The sequence below is a fragment of the Ambystoma mexicanum genome, chromosome 12, assembly GCF_040938575.1.
Source record: "Ambystoma mexicanum isolate Mex_15411 chromosome 12, UKY_AmexF1_1, whole genome shotgun sequence".
In the NCBI taxonomy this organism is placed as follows: Eukaryota; Metazoa; Chordata; class Amphibia; order Caudata; family Ambystomatidae; genus Ambystoma; species Ambystoma mexicanum.
The window spans coordinates 996,386,343-996,408,254 of record NC_090936.1 but is presented as its reverse complement, the minus strand read 5'-3'; the positions used below and the strand labels follow the sequence as shown (position 1 = coordinate 996,408,254).

The 21,912-nt window shown below is 43.9% G+C and overlaps 1 protein-coding gene across 10 annotated transcripts in view; it reads right to left on the bottom strand.

Annotated features, from left to right (window-relative positions):
- SBF1 (SET binding factor 1) overlaps window positions 1–21,912 on the bottom strand; it is a 2,512,102-nt gene that overhangs the window by 1,269,194 nt on the left and 1,220,996 nt on the right. The gene's annotated exons all lie outside the window — the stretch shown is intronic.

The window sequence follows — 21,912 nt, the reverse complement described above, 5'->3', positions numbered from 1 at the left end:
AATGTTACCTATTCTCTCATTCAAATGGAGAAGTCATGACAGCAGTGCTCACACAGAGAACATTAGGACATGGTAATAAACCATTGGCTTATTGTAGTGCGATCTTAGATCCAGTCATGAAAGGACATTATCCTTGTGAGCAATCTTTGGCAGCAGCTGCCTTTGCAATCGAAAAAGCCTCAAGCATAACCATGGGATGTTCAGTAACGTTACTATTATACATTATTCGCAATTTTGGAAAAACCCAAAAGCACACTGACCACACAAAGAGCATCAGGGTCTGAGGTAATTATCTCAAACACTGCAATCAAAATTATCATCAGGTGTAGCACAGGGAATCCAGCAATGTTTATAGCTAAACCAGTGAGAGAAGATGATGATATGCATGATTGAACAACGTATACAGAATATTAGGATGATATTCCCAAAGTTAGAGAAGATGCTCTAGGGAATGGGGGGGCGGGGGGGTTGGTCTTCATTAATGGGTCATTGAGAATTGACGAAAAGGGTGGGGTGAGACATTCAGGATTGGTAGTGGAAAAACTGAACCGAGAGGGTAGATTTAAGGTAATGATTAGTAGGAGATTGTCACCAAATAATTCAGCAAAGGCTGTAGAATTAGCTGCGCTTATTGAAGCGCTGCAAAGCTTTGAGGATGAGGAAGTGACTGTGTACTTTGACTCCACCTATGTGACGTCAACTGTACAGGCAGGCTGGCCACGTTGGAAAAGGAGGGGTTTCCTCCACGCAGACGGCACTCCAGTGCAACATGCAGGATTATTAGAAAAACGTATTTAAGGGTTGCGTTTAACCAGAGACCATACCAATTGTAAAATGGGCAGGACATTCAAAAGAGAACAGATTTAATCTCTTGCAGGAACAAAGCTGCAGATCTAGAGGCCAAAAAAAGCAGCCTATTATCCAACCATATTTGAGAGAGAAGTAAAGAATAAAAAGCAGGCCACAGGGCGAAGCATGTTTGTTAAGGAAGGGTTTAATATGATGTCCATTGTGCAGTTAATTGAAATAAAAGGACGTGCATCGCAGGAAGAAAAAGAGTTACGGACAAAACAATGGGCCTCATTACACGGTATCATCCTTGGTGGGCGGTATGCATCGTCCCCGTGATTTATAATGGAGGGTAAGCTTAGCGATTATAGTTTCCTACCCGGGTAGTCACGGTTTAATTTTGGTCCTTTCATCCTAGTTGAATTCCTCCTAAATCTGGAGCAAAGAGACATGTTTTGAGTAGTATTCTGAACTCCAAATGACTTCTTGTGTTGCGGTTATTCCAGGTTGAGGTTGCCAGGTGAGTAAAAGATGATGCTACAAGTCTTTTGTTGTTGTAAGCTTTAGGAACTAGGCGAATGTCGTTGCTTGATCTGAGTGATTTAGTCAGGTGGTAGATGGTTATTTTTTTCTGCAGGACCTCTGCTCCCTGGCCGTGTACTGCTCTGTGCATTATGCACATTGTTTTGAACTTTATTATCTATTTTATTGGCAGCCAGTTTAACAATTTCAGCGCTGGGGTAATGTGTTCTCTTCGTGGTAGTATGAGCAGAAGTCTTTCCACAGCGTTCTGGATGCGCTGAAGTTTTTTTTAACAATCGTTCTGGCATTCCTCTGAATAGGCTCTTGGCACAGTCTACTGTGGACATGATGAGTGCGATCAGGATGAGTGTTTTGTGGATGAAAGAGAGGAATGGTAGGATCCTTTTTACTGCCTCCAGCAGGAAGAAACACCTTGATTGTGGCGTTTACTTGTGGTTCAAGTGTTAGTTCGTTGTCCATCAAGACTCCCAGGTATTTTACTATAGTTGATGGAATCGCTACTGTACCCAGTTCCATTGGCCATGGGATGTAGTGGTTGTTTTTCCTGCTTTTAGCTATGATCATTATTTCAGTTTTGCCCGGCTTGAGTTTGAGGCGGTTTGTGTTCATCCAGCTGTAGCGCTCTTGTAGGCAGTTCAGCGTGTTTTCTTCATGTGTATCTTGTATTTTATAGACAATCGAGTGTCATCTGCGTAGTTATAGCATGCAAGGCTGTGTTTTTTGATGAGTTTGATTAGTGGTATCAGGAATATATTGAAGAGAAATGGGGAGAAGGACGATTGTTGTGGTACTCTGCAGTTGGATTCCCTCGTAGTAGATATGAAAGGTTTGATCCATATGGTTTGTCCTGTTTGTTAGGAAGGATTTAATCCATAGTAGGGCTGTGTCCGTGACTCCTATTTCTTCTAATCTCCCAATGAGGATTTCATGGTTGACTGTGTCAAATGCTGCAGATCGGTCCTGAAGGATTAGAGCTGTGCTTTTGTCAGAGTCTGCATTAATCTTTAGATCATCCCAGATGGATAGCAATGCCAATTCCGTTCCTCTCATTGGTTTGAAGCCTACTTGTGCTTGGTCCCGCAGTTGGTGTGCCTCTATGAATTCTTGTGTTATTCTGTAGACGTATGTCTGGAGAAGTTTAGCTGGGTAAGGGATGTTGGAGAGGAGTCTGTGGTTGGAGAGGTATTGTACGTTTCCTGCTGCGTCCTAGAGGAGCGGCTTAATGTATGCCGCTTTGAATGACTGTGGTACTTTCCCTGTTGAACGTGATTGGTTGAAAAGGTTTCTGTAGTATTCCATGGGCGTTCCTTATGCAAGGATTGATTTATGTCTGTCTGGGGGGGCATGAATCGTTCCTTATGTGAGGATTGATTTATGTATGTCTGGGGGGCATGAATCCAAGGGGGAGCTTGCTTTGTTGCTGTTACTTACCAGCTTTGCAAATGTCTTTGCTGATAAATGGGGGTAGCTTCAGAGTTTGTTCTGGTGATCCCCTAATGGCTGGGTAGGTTGCATGTTGTAGTTGACCGGTCTGCTTTGTATAATTTGTTGGATGGTGGTGATTTTGTCTCGGAATTGGTCTGCAAGGTCATTGCATAGCTTCATCGAAGGTATCCGAGCGTTGTTGCTGCCAGGAGGGGTTCTTATTTCGTGTATAATTTTAAACAATTCCTTTTGGGTGTTGGCGGCTTTGGTGATTCTGTTGTCATAGTATTTCTTTTTGGCCTTTTAAATGTTCTCCTTGTATGAGTGGACTTGTCACTGGAGTTTTAGTTTCTTCACCTGATAGTTTTATTCCTCCATTCTAATTCAAGTTTCCTGTTTTTGCTTTTCATGACGCATAGTAGCGGGGCAAACCATTTGGTAGTCGCTCTTTTACATGAAGGTGTGAACGGTTTTTCCTTTGAGATCTCATTGATCGTTCTAGCAATCCATTTATGAAGTAGTTCTGGTTTTAATTCTTTGTCCGCTTCGTCAAGGGTTGTTGTAGCTGGTTTGTTGTTTTCTAGTTGTTCAGCTACGTTGCTAGCTCTAATGGGTCTCCAGTTTTTTTCATGATAGTTGGGAGTTTGTCTTTTTTTTGCCTTTGTCATGGGTAGTGGGGTTACGAATAGAATGACGAGGTGGATCTGTAGTGGCCGTGTTGTGGCTATGAGATTTTTGTTGGCAAAGATTGAGTCCAGCGTATGTCCCGCAGTGTGGGTTGCTCCTTTGACTAGCTGATGTAGTTTCATTATCTTCAGTTGTTTGGCTATGGATTTCTGTGCGTTTGCTGATTCTTCGATTATCTTCAGTTGTTTGGCTATGGATTTCTGTGCGTTTGCTGATTCTTCGTCAAACCAGATAAAGTTTCCTGGGATTACCAGGTGTTCCTGCTCAATGGTTATGTTGGTGATGGCTTCAGAGAAAACATTGGTGAAGCTTGTGTCGTATGTAGGTGGTCTGTATACCAAGAAGATTTTGAGTTTTTTTTGGGGGATTTGCTGTTGGGTGAAGAATCATGGATTTGCAGTTTGATGTTTAGCGTTTCATCAGTTTTAATTTCGAGGTGCTCCTTGTATGCCATCGTCAGTCCTCCTCCTCTTTTGTTTTTCCTGTTTAATTGCGAGCACTTCAAGTTGTCAGGGATGCAGTTGTGCAAGGTGGATTTGTAGTTGTCTAGCCATGTTACGGTTATGAATAGGATGTCGATACCACCTTCGCATAGGCGGTAGAAGATCTCTGTGGCATGTTTGGACATTGATCTGGCGTTGATGAGGTTGCTGTGGATCTTTTTGACGTGGTTTGAATTGTTTTTTAATCCTTGCTTTTTCTGGTGGTTGTTCGGTTGGACGTCTTCTTTGTTAGCAAGATCATTTGGCGTGTGCTCCATGTGTTCTGCTTCCTTGAAGAAGCGATCTGTTAGGTTGATTGTCGGGTTGATGATAAATGCTTCTGCTTCTTCGTCCTCTATGTTTTACTGGGGTTGCTTGAAGGTGGCCTTGTGCTTTTGTAATGTAGGTGGTGAGGGCGTTGGTTTAATTCCTTCCCCTTCTTGGGTCATCTCTGTTCCTGCGTGGTTTCAGACGGTTCTGGTCATACCTAGACGTATTAGCGCTGTAGAGTTGTCGAGGCATTGAGGCGGTTGCGAGATAAAGTGTTCGATAGAAGGATTTATCTCTTATTGTGATATTTGTTTTGTTGGCTGCTGTGTTTTTTGGCATGTGTTCAGTATTTGTGGTGGTTTCTTCCTGAATCAGGCGTGTGTCCAGTTGGTTTGTTCTATTATCCGTTTCTCTTTTGCGGCATCCTGCTCTTTGACAAGGCGTCTTTGGTGTTGCGATAGCTCTAACTTTGGTTACATGGGCTGTATCCCGCCAGTAGGACTTTGTGTGGTTGGAATGATTGTTGGGTTTTATCCTCTTCTGTTGTGTTGATGGGGTGTCATCTGTTGGTTGGTGTCTTTGTCAGTTGTCTATGATCCGGTGGTGGTGATGCTCTTGTGGTTGCTCTTGTAGATTGGCTGGAGTGCCTGCATAAGGCTGAGTTGTGGGGTTCCTGGTTTGGTGGTTCTAGGCTGTGGGATGTATAGCTCAGGGTTTTTCGTTTTGTCTTTTAGTCTTTTTTCAGGTTGTGGTTTGTTAGTGTTCCGGACTACTTTCTTTGGATGGCTGTGTCTCTAAGCAGGGCATGGTACGGTTATTAGGGGTTTTCAATCGGGGGCGCACACCGTTGGACTAAACTAGCTCTTGAATTAGACTGTGGGTTCGTATTAGACCGGAGAAAGAATACAACCAACTACTTTCCTTTATGTAGCTAGGTGGCGAGGTCCTGTGGTTAGGCAGGTGGCATTTGATCGGGAGCACAACTAGATCTGAGGTTCCTGTTTAATAGGTTGCTAGGTCTCACGATACAATGGGCAGAAGTCTGAAGGTACACCTACGTTGCCATTCCTGTCTAGTGGCTGAGGCCTAGGTTTCACGATAAATAGACCGATATGGAGAGCACACCTGAATTTGAGAGACCTGTACAGTGAGAGAGGCATAGGTTCCGCAGTATAATAGGCAGATATGGGAGAACACACCTACACAAGAGACCTGTATAGTGGGAGAGGGCCTAGGTTTCACAGTACAGTAGGTTCTGCCTCTCAGCCCACCGCTGCCCCCTGATTGGCCCTTCCCTGCATATTGGTCAGCACTCTAGAGCAGCCCCCCCTGGCTAAGGGCCCCAAGGCATAGGGCGGCTCCCACAGTAGCAGCTCCAGACAGTATCTGCAGGTGTCAGCAGGGGAAGCAGCCACCCACAAGCATACACCAAACCTAAACCACCAACTAACCCCAGCCCCTCAATGCCACATTTAACCAAACAGACCCACATGCACAATCACCTACCTCATTTACCACACTGAGTTCAAGGGAAAGGACCAGCAGTGCTCCCACCTGAAAGGCGGGTATATGTAGTGACAAGGAAGCAGGCAGGGGGCTGGGAACTATTGCGGAAGCATCGCTTCTTGCGTTTCTTACAGTTTTCAAATGCCCAAATTCATGCTGGCTCTAACAGCCTCAGGGAACTCTGCACCTTACATTGGCCTTTGGGTCGGGTCAAATGGCAGAAACACTTGTCGTAGACACCAGTTTACTTGGCCTGTGTCGATGGTAGGAGGGAAGGCCAAACAGGGCAGGGGAGGCGGGGATATGTACCGACGAGGAAGCAGGTAGGGGGCTTGGAACTATTGCTTATGGCTTTTTTTATAGAGTTTTCAAATTCACAAATTCAGGCTGGGTCTAACTGCCTGGCCGAGCTCTGCAATTTACCTTGGCCTATGGGTCACGTTTGATATATTTCAAACATAATCAGAGTAATAGAAATGTTCCAAGAGTCCAGAACTGTAGCTCCACAGAAAAGATGTACTATATAGAGAATAGTTTTTGGAGCTTTTTGTGGTATTTTGATTTCAAATGCTATCCTTATTACGTGGGTATTACAAACGTTATAATCGGTGATTAATATCTCCCATTGTTCCCATTATCCCCATTGTCCCTATTAAGAGTACAAAAACCCCACTGATTCCTAATATTAAAAGACCTTTTTCTTGAATAAAGATATGCTGAGGAAGACAATGAATACTTAGATAAAATCGGCTCATCTAGCTAATAGTCTATGGTACCAGCAGATGAAAGAGGTGGGAGAAAGAACCTCGGAAGACAGTTATATCTGCTCATTAATACTGTAAACTATGAATGCTGCAAGAATATTTATTGCAAGAGAAAGGTCTTCACACAATGTGAAATGTCTCAGTCATCTGGCAGCATGTAACACCAGAGGACAATACACAAGGAAAATGGGCAACTCAGATGCGGATCCAGAGAGACTTTTCCATACAAAGAAGCATACGTGAAGACAAAAAGAATGGAGCCTGGACTAGGATGGACAAACAAAAAACATATGTATCCATCCCAGTATGGAGAGAAAATACAAACTGTCAAAATGAAAAGAATGAACTGCTCAGACATGACAAAGATCAAGAGAGCCAAGATGCTGGGAGAGAGCACAGCTGTTGGTGTATGGACATGTAGCAACCAGTAATGGTTGGGAAGATGGACAGATACAATGCCCTGCACATTTACTGAAGAAAAAAAACAGTCCACAAGGTGCAAAAGGTGAACTATGAATGCCTTGAATCATGGCACAAGTATGCAAAACGACTAACCTGGGTTGACAACGAAGCAGGACCAGTACATATATTACAATTGAAGAACGCAACAATCTGCTTCAAGAATGATGGCCATGTCTATGCTGGTAGGAATAAAGGTTGTGGAACCAGGAATGAATGGAGGAAATGCAGTACTAATGGATCAATATTGGGCCTGCGGGTAAATGCACATGTCCCAGCGTTGGTGATTACCCAAAGTGACCTCTATATTGAGAAGTTCCCAAAAATTAATTAGTACAAAAGAAGGAAGAGAGCATTTCATCTTCGTCGACTAAAAAGATAATTATTTCTCATCAAAATCAATAAAGGCCTATGGAGATATTCCTGATGAACACAAACTGTTCAGCAAGCCTGCCATGATAATAACAATGTTATGCCATAACCATAGAAACAATTAAATATAGCAGTATTACATTAACATTTTTGATACTGTTGGGGAATTAACCATTACATTATGCATTACAAAATGAGCAAACTCAGTTCATAACATCCTACCCGGCCTTAATTCCAGCATGTACGTGAGGTTAATAGCTGTTTATGCAAACAATACATTTCATACATCAAGATGTAATTTACTAAATATCCAACTCGCGTCTTTCCACATTGAAACACAGCCTACACTGAACGCTGGTGTCAGCGCTAAAACCCCTTTTGCAGACACTAAAGTGCACCCCTGTGGAGAAAATGTTACACAAAATGGCATTCACCTCTTTTTGTGGGCAAGTAAACATTAAATACTTGTAACCATCCCCAACATTTAAAAACTTGCCAGATGAGTATGATTAGATAAATGACAAACCCCTGAGAACCCTGGTAGCTGCAGACTACAACTAAACACAAAGGTTGCACATACAAAGGCACACTAACGCAGGACAACACCCCTCCCCAACCCCCCCCATAACATTACCAGGCTAATCGAACCTACGCTGCCCTTACATCCGGGCCCCATGAAGGGGACAAGAAAACCCCATCACTCACCCATGTACTCCTCAAAAACACAATTCCCCCAAACGTGTGTACTGTGTCTCGACTAAATAAAAAAACAAAAAAAACACTGCAAGAAGTAAAAAGTACTGGGTTTTCAAATAAGAGACGGTAATTAATACAGCAACCTATTGCTGCAGGTACGTTTGCTCACCCTATTCCCTGAGATGGGTGGTACCATAAATCAAGTCTATAACAGGCCTGCTCTTGAAAACAAACCCAGAACACACATAGGTTACAGAGCAGAGACTTAAGGTGGCATGCGAGGAGATGCAGGGAGACCCTGGACCACCCTAAACTCTAAGGCCCTGATTTATGGATTATTTGCGGCAAAAAAAAAAAATGGGATTTGTGCGCCATTCTGCCCGCAAATCCCGGTTTAACAAATGGGGATTTGCGGGCAGAATGGCGCACAAATCCCGTTTTTTTCAGCGCAAATAATCCATGAATCAGGGTGTAAATGTGACTACAGAGTAGCTGTCTTTGTAAAGATTTTGATGAACCATATACAATAAAAAGAAGAAAAGAGATTACCTCATGTCAAAGAGACTGAAGCAATGTAATGGTATGGTGGATTCAAAACAGGAGTAAAACAGTCTCTCTGTTGGCAGACAATTTACTCTGGCCCGGGAGTTCTACACCAGAATGGGAGTCATTGTCCCCAATAGGGGAGCCACACCCAGTGAGGTCGCGCTTTCCCAGACCCCTAGAGAAGTTCTTGCTGAGCAGACTTACCTCCCTAGCCTCAAAGGGGATGGCTCCCTTCCCAGACAGACAGACAGACAGACAGACAGACAGACACACACACACACACACAGTGCATGAAGAAAGGGAGCACTCCACTGCCTGGAAATGTTGGTAGGCTATAATAGAACAGGGGGTGTGGGGGAGCATTTTTATTATGTGGTTCCCTTTAGTGCCTTATCGTGGCTGAAAAAGCAGCACAGGACAATGCATCCACAAATAGGTAAACAAGTAATGAATACTGTCAGCCTGTTTGAGAGGATGCCTGGGAAGTAGCAAATATGCTACTTGGATCAAAGCAAAGGAGATACAAATTGTACCCATAGTACACCATGGAAGATGGCTTGTTATGTTATTGTGATTTGTACCGCACACTGTTGCCATTTTCATGGTCTCCAGGCGCTCTGGCAGATCTGAAAAGGAAGGAGGGCTTGAGGGTAAGGCCGGATTTGTTAGAGAGTTTTACCTGTAGTAGGACTGTAGCAGACACTTGGGGGCACAGGGCTCCAACTCTTAGTGTAGGGTTGTACCACACAAGTATGTTGGTAGTAATGGCTGAACAGTCATGTTTATCTTAGGAGGGAGAAGGGCTGTAGCTAAGAACAAATACCTCAGGGCACACCTATAGTCAAGAATAGACTTATGCACAGATGTGTACAAATATGGTTATTTATGATAAATACCAAGGCAACTAACAGTGTTCGAATCACAGGTAAGTAAACTTATTCACATTGATACAGTAAGACATTTAAGCATTACTCAAGGCAATAGTAGACTTGGATGAATACAGGTAAGTAGTCTGAGTAGCAAAACAATTCTTTAACCAACATTCAGGTAAGCAACACAGATGCTGGTAAGTACTTTTAGGCAACCAATACTTAAAGTCCAGCCCATCTGAGAATGAGGTTCTCAAAGTCAGTGGGGACACTGAATGACGGGGCCCCTGTGCAGAAGAACAAAGAAAGGCAGACACTGTTAACGTTGTCAAAATAGCAGGTTTCTTCTATGTTGCAGGTAGGTCAAATGTTTAGTTAAAAGGTGGTTCAAGGAGGTCATGCAGAACCCCTTGAGGATTGTAGACCAGAGCACCAGTGTCCTTAGGCCTGGGAGTACACAGTTGGGTTCTTCACCCCAATTTGTCTCAGAAAGCTCAGGAGGCGACTGATTCAGCACAGCAAGCACCCAGGTGTGTACCTAAGAACGAGACAGTACCTTTTCATGAAGAAAGAAAACAATGTCACTGGCGGGTCCTCAGGTGATGTGACAGCAGCTCCTGTTCGTATTCTTGGCCTGGAGGCTGAAGAAGGAAGAAATTGTGTCAGGATCAGTGTCTTCTGGGCGTCCCATCGCCATAAGCTGACAATCTTCACGATACTGGCTTGTTGGGACTCGACACAGGCTTTGGTTCAGCAACAGTTGTCAAACGGCAGACTTCTCTTTGTTTCTCAGTTCCAGACTTGGAAGGGGAGACGTCTCCAAGTAGGAAAGAGTCACGGTGGGTCCAGCAGGATGCCCACAAAGTTCCAGCCAAAACTGCGCTTTAGCAGACTATGCACAACAGATTGGTGCAGGTTCCAGGGTATTGGAAAATTGCAGCCCAGGATGGTCGCAGATCTTCGACGGACAGCTCAAAATGCAGGTCGTCTCAGGACGGGTTGGTCCCACCAGTCCAGGGAAGTAAGATGTCTGGTCTGGATTATTCCTGTCAATCAGAAGAGGAGGTTGGAGCAGCAGCGGTCACTCAGCAGTCGATGGTGGTCACTGGAGATGGTTGCCGACATCCATCTTTTTCTTCCTCTGATTCTTCGTTCCATGGGTCGACTCTTGCTGCTCCAGGACCCTCACCTTTATGCAGGAAAAACAACTGGAACATCCAATCAGTATTCAAGCCTTACATGCAAATCGGGGGTTTGGCTTGTCCAAAAGGACAAATATACCAAATGGGCACTGCACTCTCAGTGTCTACATTTTTAAACCTATTAAACGATTCCTAACATAACCAAAAGGTATTTAAATCTTAAACGAGGTGCTGGTTGGCGACAGGGAATGGCGCCCAAACCCTCACTACTGCACTATACTAAATGTCTGAGCTAAAATTGGCCAGAACCCACACTCACACTGTGTGAACCTATGGTTCTACCAGCCATTAATAACTTTTCAAAAACCATATATTCACATACAACATATGATTTTAATATATTAATTCTTAAACCCAATTCATCTTTTGTCAGAGAGGAGTAGATAAATCACTGAACACAAATTCTCTGAAAACCAAACAAATAGTGTCAGTTCACTTTATTTTATAAAACCATATAGGATATATTTATGCAGACTTGTGCCGCTCGAAAAACTCTAAATTTGCATATGCCTAGAGGGAATAGTATTCCTGCAATACACTAAAATTGTTCTGTGAACGTCCTAGGCGTTTCAGGACATTATGTCCCATCATCAGGGATAGAAGAGTTATTCCCTCCTACAAATTACAAAATTCACAGACAAATTAAACATTAAAAGTTCAATACAGATGCCCCTTGAACCTTACACCAGAATTCAGTTAAAGTAGACCTCATACCGAGCTAGCCAGTACTGTCACCAATACCGTAAAACAATAACCTTACAGTGCCACAGACTTGGAGAGAACGTCAATGGGTAGAGAAAAGGAAAAATAAAAAGGAGTAACCCATTAGAATACACCTCCCTACAAACAATCCTCATTTGTGTCACCCATGCTGTGTTGAATACTGTATACACCGGTGGAGACTGCTATGCAATGCTTACACAAGTTCAAAGTTGCCAAGGTTCAGACCGATGTGTGATACACAAAAGAAACTGCAGAGAAAAATGTACCACAGTTATTAACCCCTTCATATTGCTAGCGCCCACTCCTTGCACTGCCTTGTGCAATCCCTTAAATAACAACAAATACCTTGCCACATAGACAGAGCAAATCCGATTAACCGAATATCCTGAAATCACAATCGTCACGCTGGCAACCATTATCCATTGCCCTTCTCAGACAACCAAATCTCATTACAGTACATAGTTCAATACTAAATGTCCCCCACTCTACCTGATAGCAGCCCTCAACTCTACGGTACGCCCTTCGTCCCGTGCTCCAAGTACTCCCTGCAGGTTTGACCCAGAAAAGGTCCTGAATCCTAGTATTAATCTTTTGAATCAAGTATGGGCGCTAGTCACACCAAGGGGCTGCCAACCTGAGCGCCATCTTGAAACTGTCTATATGTTAGATAATGCCCCGCAGAGCTATTAGAATCTATAATATCCCCATATGTGGTTGCGTCCAGCAGACATGCTCAAGCGTCCAGGACCAACCCGCAGGGTGTTGTCAGGCGTCTGCTGCACCCCACCCATGCAAGTCGCTGCCTCAATTACAGGGCTGAAAGCATTGTATTTGACCCAGTATTAAACGTCATCCTTCAAGAGATAATTACTGAACGCATTTGAGGCAGACTGGAAAGTGTTGGTGAACTCACTAGCATCACCAGTGAACAATTACTACATCGTACCATGGCTAGAGTGCCACCAGGCCTTCATGTCAGAATGGCTTCACCTACATTACATAATTCTACCTGCTGTAATGAGAACAGAGAAACAAAAAATGGCACTAACAAAATAAAAAAAGAACAAACCACAGAAACAGCAACAGTAAAAGTTCAAGCCAAAATAGCTTTTCCATATGTAGCATAATTCTCCCTGCTGGTATTAAAATAAAGATACTCCAACCTAATCAAGATAAAGTAGTAGCAGAAAATCATGCTCCCAGTCTAGAAACAAACTACATCTCCCCATAGGGCCATCTCTCCAAGGGTGAAGCACCGCCAGCCTCTAGTATACCAAGTTATTAAATGTAGCAATTAGGGTCAAATTCGATGTAAATGCCTCTCTGATGTAGAGAGGACAGGGTCTCGATCTACCAGATCTCGCGTCGATGCATACACTTCACTGTATAGCCTCCTCTTCTTCCACTTTCAACTTGCTCCAAGATGATAAATTGCAGTTGTGCAATAGTATGCTTGTTTTCCATGAAGTGCACCGCCACTGGGGACCGCTGGTTCTATGTTCGTATCTGGGACTCGTGCTCGGTCCACCTCTGTTTTGCTTTTCTTGTAGTAAGCCCCACATCCTAAAGGAAAGCTAGCCTCCCAGTTCGAAGTGGATCCAGGCAGCCACCTGCAGGACAAAGAGTAAAGGAGTTTCGTCACCTCCCTCACTTCCTGTCCTTTTGGGTACTCGGAGCGCCTCAGCAAGGCTTTTGCAAGGAAGCCCACCAAAGACAAAAGAACTATCAAGAACTCGCCCACTCACCTAGGTAGAAGAAGGCACAAGAAAGGACATGTAATCAAGTGTTGGTAAAAAAGAAGACAGACACCTTTTTGGCACAATGGTGACCCATGTGTCCCTTACCTGAGATGCGACAGCAGCCTGCTTTTAAGTGCCACTAAAAATTGGTAGAAAACATCCACTAGCACCGGCTACTCAGAAGAAAATATTGGGCCTGCGGGTAAATAAAAGGGCAGCTCAAACAGATCCCAGCCACACTGCACAGAAAGTGCTGTGTGCTGCAATAATAAATTGCATATGCGTTAAAAGGTGGATGAAAGCATTACTCCAAAAAAAAATACAACCAAAAGTTTTGAAAAAGGTTCCCAGAGGTAGAGTAAAACACTAAGTGAGTGGGGAAAAAGGTTCCCAATCACTCAGGAAAACTGACAAAAACTCCAAGAGTTCAGAAGAAAAGTGCTGGGGGGCTCACAAGTGGGGAGAATATTGTACAGCAATGAAATACTTCCTAACTGGGTTAATTAGTGGGAGCAAGAGGGAGAGCACTAGAGAGTGTAAAACACACTAGTCTTAAATGGGAGAGGACAACTAGTGAGTCAGGGACTCACCAGCGAACATAAAACTACATTGCAAAAGAGAATCTAGAGGTGCTGCCATAGAAAAACATGAAGCCAAAACTAAAGGGAAGAGCTCACCCCACACTGGAATCTTATAAGAAGGGTCCAGTGGTCCCAGAACAAAAGTAAATGCAGGAAATGAGACATACAAAGTCTCCCTCACCTTCATAGTCCATGAAGAAAATGCCAGTAAATCCAGCATTCGTGCTGGGAGACTCATGACAGAGGCGGTAAGGTTATTAAAAAAAAAAAGTCCACCTAAATTTGGCTACAGTGCCAGTCTGTGTGTATGGCCAGATGTGAGGCCTGGCGGTGTCTGGAAAAAGTCTGCATACATGCCAGAGCATGTGTGTGTGTTGCCGGGCAGATGCAGGACCTACAGGCTGTCCAGCATTGGATAGCCACGACCAAGTTTGAATAGTGCAGATCTTTTGGTACAGGTAGTATAGCTCAGTGGCAACACACTCGTCTTGGAAGCAAGATGAAGCCGAGCAACACAGGTTTGAGTCTGCACTTAGAAACCTCTTCAGTATTAAGCGTGTTATAAAAAAACTATTATAAATCCTTACAATTAGTGAGCTGGGAGTCACTGGTTAACAGGGGGACACCTACAACCCTTCTTCAGTTCATCACTGGAGCTAAGACCCTCTACAAAGAAAAGCAGCCTGAAGATCCGAACCTTACCGTTGGATGCCAGCCCATAGCACTTTCTTCCCTTGCCTGGTGAAGCCCAGTCTCCCTGCAGATTTTTCTGAAGACCTTCATCCATGCTTTGAGCCCTGGCCTGGTGGGAACAACCAGTCCAGACCTCTGCTCGAAGGTTAGGTCATTAGAAGGGCTTGGAAGAGTCCCAGAATCCTCAGGTGGGCTAGCCAGACATTCACATGGGCCAATACGCTGCACCAGACTCCATTTGGGGCTATACCATGGGACTCTGCAGAGCCTCAGCCTATGGAACCAGAAGCATTTCCCTGAAGTCGCAGCTCCACTATGAAGAGAGGCCTTGCAGGACCAGATTGTTTCCGCCACAAGGGTCACCTTCTGACGTTTTCTGCAAGTGGCCATCAATGTTTGATGTCTACATCACACCCAAGAATCCTCTGAGTCATCAGAGTGGTTGTCCCTAGTCTGTACGTCCTGGGTGTCCAGCACTGATCTATCATCACACAGAACTGCAAACTAGCTGGACCCTAAAACCAGACACCTGAAGTGACCTCTGCATCCGAGGCCCCTGGACTTCCTTCAATAGAACCAAGACATGAATCCAGACGGCCCAGCGATTTCAGAAACTTCTACAGACACCAAGTTAATCTGAGAACAAAGGGTGAACGAACATAACTGTTTTGCCCCCCGACCGGTCTCTCAATGCCTAACCTTGAACAGTGGCATTCTAGTCAAGAAACCTCCCAAGTCTCTCCCAAGGTGGTTGGATTTGGAGATGGTCCGTTTCCTCTTGTTCTTTTTGTACTTTTGGACACTTACAAACTACCTGTGGCTGAAGCAAACATTTGTTAACCTTAACCGAGAAACCTAGACCCGTGAAAAGACTTCCAGTGGGACCTGTGATTGCAAGGGCACTAGGCCTCTTCTTTTCTAGCTACGTAATGACATTTTAACTATAGTACCTGAGATTTCCAGTTTTTGTATGGTGTTTCTAACGGTATCACTACATATTATCCGCACCAAAAATATTGCCGTATATATGGTCGTCTGGCCATAGGCGATATTTTTCAAGGGGATAATTTGGGGGTTTTTGGGAGCAGGGGTTGTGTGGGTGTCACCCGCTCCTTTAAAAATAATGCAGGGGTGGCGGGGGTGTCTCCCGCAGGTTCCATGTCTTAATATTGCTGCAAAAATATGGCAATATTTCTGCGGGCATATGAACACATGGAACCTTTCTAACTCCTTTATTTTCAGCCTATTAGTTCTCAAACTGGTTACTTACCTGGTTCGATTATTTTAATTCACGTGTGTTAGGAAATGGTTCTATTTTGGCAAATTTCCCTCCATAGTTTATATGGACCCCCAATCATGTTGCTTTACTTTTTAACCTGTTCTGACTTTTTAAAGGGAAGTAAATCCTTCAGCTTCACTTCACGCGCCTTTTGCTCAATTGTTATGGGGAAACCAATCAGTCCATCAGACTATCAGAGCTGGGAATCTATGTTTCCCTTTTACCTTTTGTTAGGAAGTATTGGTAAAGTCCTGTCTAAGACATGACTTTAGAAAGCCTATCTTAGATGAACAGGGAAACACCCCTTAGGTTTTGCCTAAACTACCTAGATGTTGCGTAGCAATGAGCAGCCAGACTTAGTATATGAGGGATGTGGATTGCAGTGAGGCACACAGAGTCGGAGCATACACTTACTTCAAGGTAACACACACTAACAGTTATATAAAAATAAGCATTTATTTTATATACACTAAAGCTAATACATTTAAGTAAGTACTATCACACAGTAGCATTAAACACAGAATAGTCACCATATCCAAAGTATATATACACTTTAGAACAGTTATAAGGTAACCCAAAGTACAGAAACCTCTTAAACAAGTATGCAAACTTCAAACCAACTTGTTTAGCTTCCGTTAACCCATGCTTAACCAATCCTATGTCATCCAGCTGAGTCTCACAGAGTCAAGGGGGGCACTAAGGATCCAGTGACCAAGGGCAGAGGAAGAAAAGCAGGTACGCAGCAAACAAGGCAGAGCCTATGAAGAGTTCTTCAGGTTTACAGGAAAGCAGCACGAGATTTCTTTGGTATAGAGCACAAAGGGTTTCCCACCCCAATGTAGCTCAATGTAGGTCTGGGAGGGAATGCAAGTAACAGCTCAACTGCATCCCTCCGAAGTATAGGAAACAACAAAGCAGGCCACAGGTAGGTATTATGGGCTGAACAGTACTTTGTAAGTGAAGAAGATTGTGCAGCAGGACGGTCTCCAAGGAGAGGCGACAGCAGACACCGGTTCAGAATTCTTGGAATGGCGACTGAAGAAAAGAACTTGCAATTGAGTAGTTGGACACCCAGGAGAAGACAATTTGCATCACTGGCTGATGGCACCTTTTTCAAGCCTTAGTTGAAGGATGGTTGTCATGCGGTAGACTTTGCTCTGGTTCTCGGTCCTCGCCTTGGCTAAGGAGACTTAGCAGTGGGATCCAGCCTCAAGGAGTGCCAGGAGGATGCCTGCAAAGTTTCAGAAGAAGCGGTGCTTTGGACAACGTTGCACCGCAAAATGGCACAGGAACCCCGGGCATTGGCGAATTGTGGGCTGTGGAGGTTGCAACTATTCCAGGGAGGGTGCAAAATGCAGTTAGTCTTGGGGCTGGTTAAGCCCTCCAGTCCAAGGGAGGAAAGCATCCACCTCAGGGCTTCCCTGTCAAACATAAAGAACTTAAAGTCAGGACTATGGCAGTAGCTGGAGGTGACTGCTGATGTCCTTCTGAGTCGGATCTTCAGTTGCAGTGGTTAAGTCTGTATTTCTGCTCCAAGACAAATCTTTTAGGTAGGAAAACTGGCTGAGCCCACCAATTATCAGATATGCATTCATCCAAACTTGGAGGGAGTGTAGGGTCTTTCCGGCTGTACCATGGGGACATCCAGCCTTCCAGCACAAACTGGTTGCAGGTAGGTAAACACCAGCAAAAAAACCCAGTGAGATTACGTCACCTACCCCAGTTCCTGTCCTTTCAGGCACTCAGAACCTTGGAGGGATTTTCAAGAGAAGCCCGCCGAAGACAAAACACTCATGAAGACCTCTCCCACCCAGGCAGGTAGAAGAAAGCTCACGAAAGATCAAGTCATCAGGAACAGGGCTTAGAAAAGTACAGCCACCCTTTTAGGCTTATAGCAGCTGAGAAGCCAGCCTGCGACAAAAGTTCACAAAATGTCCCTCATGGCTCATGTGTTTCACCAACATTGTACAACATCTTCACTAAACCCTCCTCGACCTACTCGATGCCCAGGGTATCTCCTACACAAACTATGCAGATGATACTCCACTACTCCTACCAATGCAGGCGACTACATTACTGATTCTAACAGATTGGGTTTGGTCTACCAAACCATCCAGGCCTGGATGGCGTTACACATTTTATGCCTCAATGATGACACAACCAATCTGCTCCTGGTCGGATCTCAATCCCTCTTAAACTCTATGGAGCCTTCAATATCGAGGGCATCACCATCCCAGTCTTGGGAAAAGTCAAATATCTTGGGGACTACCCTGGACTCCACACAGTCACTAACCAGGCAAGTCATTGTGATTGCTTCTTCGGCAGCCTACACTACCAAGCTAATTAAAGCTTGCAGACCTTTTCTTTCCACTGACAGCTGTCTTACCATTGCTAGAGCGCTCATTGGCTCTAGGCTAGACTACTGCAATGCTTTATTTGCTGGTACAACTGCCCGGAACATCAACAAGCTGCAAGTCATATGGAATAACGTGCTGAGGGAAGCATTGAACATCCCAAAAAATACCATATATTCAGAGCTACAAGAAATGTACATTGGCTGCCAATAATTGTGCGCCTTCTGTTCAAAATGCTAGCTATCACACACAAACGCCTCTCAAACACTGCAAAACAGCGGGGGTCTGGAAAAGAACAGTGAGCTAAAGACTTGGTTGAGACCCCCAGGGCCCATCCACCCAAGAGCAAGTCAATGGGCTGTGTTCGTGCTGGTAGAGAGTTTCCCAGACCCCCCTCTGTTTTGCCTCTCAAACACTGCCCAAAAATACCTCTAGCTAAAGTTTAACAAAACACAGTCTGCCAGACTCACCCGGGGCTCTTACACACACCACCATACCACTGAGAATGACTTCAAAGATCAGGTGGTTTTAGCTTCCACGTTATCGCTGCCAAGAATTGGAATACCCTCCCTATGCCTCTAAGAGCTGAGCAATCCTATTGGGCTTTCGGTAAGCATCTTAAAATGTGGTTATTCTTCCAAGAGATGTAGAGGAGGTGCAACCTTCAAGAACTTGTAACACAGATACTCAACTTGCCCTCACCCTGCTCTAGGTCTATCCTTAACCATGTATTGCTGTACTGTTATAACTCCTGTAACCAGCACCTTGATGCCTGAGGGTTTTGTATGCTTTATAAACGATCAAGTAATAAAGGCGTGCAAAAAGGTAGACTGCCACCAGCCTGTCAGATGAACTTGGAACAGTAACTAAAAGTTACTAGAAAAGTGACAAAAGTGATACGTTTCCTTCTAAACCCTCCACTCAAGGTGGGATGTGCTGATCTCAAAAAATAAAATACAGGTGGGACAAAGTGTCCCCCTGCCCTGGTAGCATGTATTAACACATGTAAACTTAAAAGGGAAGCTTAAGGAGCTCCCCAGCAACACTGCACAGCAAGTAATGCAATAATAATGTGTAGATGGCAGAAAACATGGAGGAAAGCACAACTTAATTAAAATATATCCAAAAGAAATAAAAAGGGGCCGCAATGTCAGAGTAAAAGAAAGAGTGAGTGTGGAAAAAGGTTCCCACTCACTCATGAGAATCAGTCCAAAAATCCAATAGTCCATCAAAAATGCTGGGGGACTTACAAAGTGGGAAGAATTATACTCAAAAAGGAAATTCGACCCAACACCTTTTATGTTTGTGTGACTTTTTAATGTTGCACACAGCATTTTACAATGCAGTGAACTGTGGATATGTTTGCATCACCCTAGCTTTTTACACTTGGGATTTTTGGTTACTTTTATATGTGCCTAAAGATAAGCTGGTGGCAGCAGATATATTTCCACCATTTTCCCGTCATTCATCGTGCACACATTGGCGTTTAGCACACATAGCTACAAAACGTGGTTAGTGCCCTAAAATGGACGCGGCATGAGATTTTCGCTTGTTCATTGGCCATGTGGTAGTTTGGCCTTCCTGCCTTGCTAGGTCAGAAAATCCCTTATAATGTAATACACTTGCCCGGGAAAGCTACTGCTTTCGCGGGCTAGTGCTGCCTTTGTGTGTGTGTGGCGCAGGAAGTGGGAGGGACTGTCTAGTCCCATTCCACATCTGTGGTGCGAGAGTCTGGACAACTACTGGCTGTTTCTATGGTGCAGATCCTTACCATTAGTGGACGTCTGCAGCAATTTCTTCAGATCAGCGTTGGAGCCAAGAATCCCTCAGACAGAAAGAAGACTGAAGTTGCGAAGAAGACTACTGAAGAGGCCTGACATCCCTTTCCAGCATCTGGCCTGGGTGAAGCCCTGTTGGACTGCCTGTTAGGAAAGTTTCTCTTTTAGGCAACCTTTCCTCCATATTCTATATGCACACCCAAACATTTTGTTTTTGTTTTACACCTTGTCCTGACTTTTTTCAGAAAAGTAAAGTCTTCATCTTCACTTCCCTGGGCTTTCTGCTCATTTGTAATGGGGAAACTGACTAATCCTTCAGACTGTCAGTACTGGGAAACTGTTTCCCTTTTATCTTTTTACTTGTCATCTGTAATTTTGTTCATAATGCACAAAGCATCTTTCAATGCATTGCAATGGGGAAACTTTGGTTATCACCCTAGACTTACAGCAAAGGGATTTTCGGTTACTTTTAAATCTGCCTAAAGACAAGCTGGTGGCAGCAGTTAACATTTTTACATTTTTGCTATATTTTTAGTTAGCTCATTCGTGTTTGGCTACTAACTGTGGTTGGTGTCCTAAAATGGCTGTGCTATGAGACTTTTTGCTTCTTTGGCCAATGTGTTCTCTGGCCTTCTTCTCGACTTCTCAGGTCAGGAATTCCCTTTTATGGTCATGCTTTTCGAAGGTTAGTGCATGCCATGAGTATTGGGACTGAGGAAGTGGGTTGGGACTGTCTGGTCCCAATCACATACTGGTGCCAGTATGTCTGGGTGTTCATGTACGAGTTGTGAGAAACCTGAAGGTGTCTCACCCGCTGGTCCCCGGGGATCTGTTATCCAGGTGGCCAGGACACAGCCATTGCTTTTGGTTCCTGAGTGGACCAGTGCTGGAGGATCACCTGGATGAGGGGTCTTCGGGGAGTGGAAGTGTAACACTGGAAGGTGAGACGCGGTATCCCTTTCCCTGTAACACCCTTTCCCCATCCTACCAGGAGCTCCGGTTTCTCAGCTTGTGGCATGCGTGATCCCCAAGTATTCCACCACACTGGCAATTCTTTAATGGAAAGCACTAGCTGAAAAAGTGAACCAATATCATCATCAGGGACAAGAAACAGAGGATATCCCTGTTAGGACAGTTTTTCTAAAGTCCAACTAAGGGCTTCATAAAACCATACATCTGAGGCAGTACATAAGCCCCACTCTTAGTATAAGGCAGTACCACCTGAGAATGTGGTAGCATGGCCAGAGCAGCTGGGCTTATCTTAGGAGGGAGAGAGGGCTGTAGTTTGGTACAAAGAAATTGTAGCATACATATGGTCCAAAGAAACACTGAAGCACAATGTATTGTATAAATAAAGGGTTTATTTAAATAAAAGTAGACCAAGAGAATTATTGGATAAGTTAAGTACTATAACATCATATAAACAATCATAAAAAATGTTCAATACCTATGGTGTGCAAACCAAGGTATAACCTTATTTAGAGGAGCAAGGCGAGTCAAACCCAAGGTTATACATTCAGGATAGTAATATACTATTCTTGGGGAAAAAGACCAGGTTATATTTATTTTTAGAATACAATCAGTAATTCAAGGGTATTTGACCCTGCCAGTCATGCAGTGAAACTCATTTATGAAATCACATAATAAACCAACCCTGTTACAAGTATACTCCTCGCAACATTACTTTTTATAACTCAGCTTAGAGCTAGTAAATAAACTCATACTTTCTGGAGGGGTCTTAAGCTACTCTATGATAAGTATGAACATGCAATAACTATTTTAGAGTGCACTAAGCAAACCATGGAAATCAAAACCCCATTACACTTTAAGACAATGCATTTTAAGGTAAGTAATTGACACTATGACTATTTTGGAAATGCTCTAAGCAGTTAAAGGGGACGCACAACCCAGTGTTACAAGTTGAAAAGAGGAGCAGTTTTCAACGTAACTAACCATACACATTTAAGGGGGGCTTCAAGCAACTCAAAATACAAGTATTCACTTCTAGACTGTTTTAAGTCTGTATAAAGCGGATCAGGAGGAGCAAAACCCAATTACGCTAAGAAAAACAGAAGTTATTCAAGGTAGGTAAACCCTATTGATAAGCTTTTACACTCATTCAGGCAAGCAATTATAAAACAGTAGCAACACATCA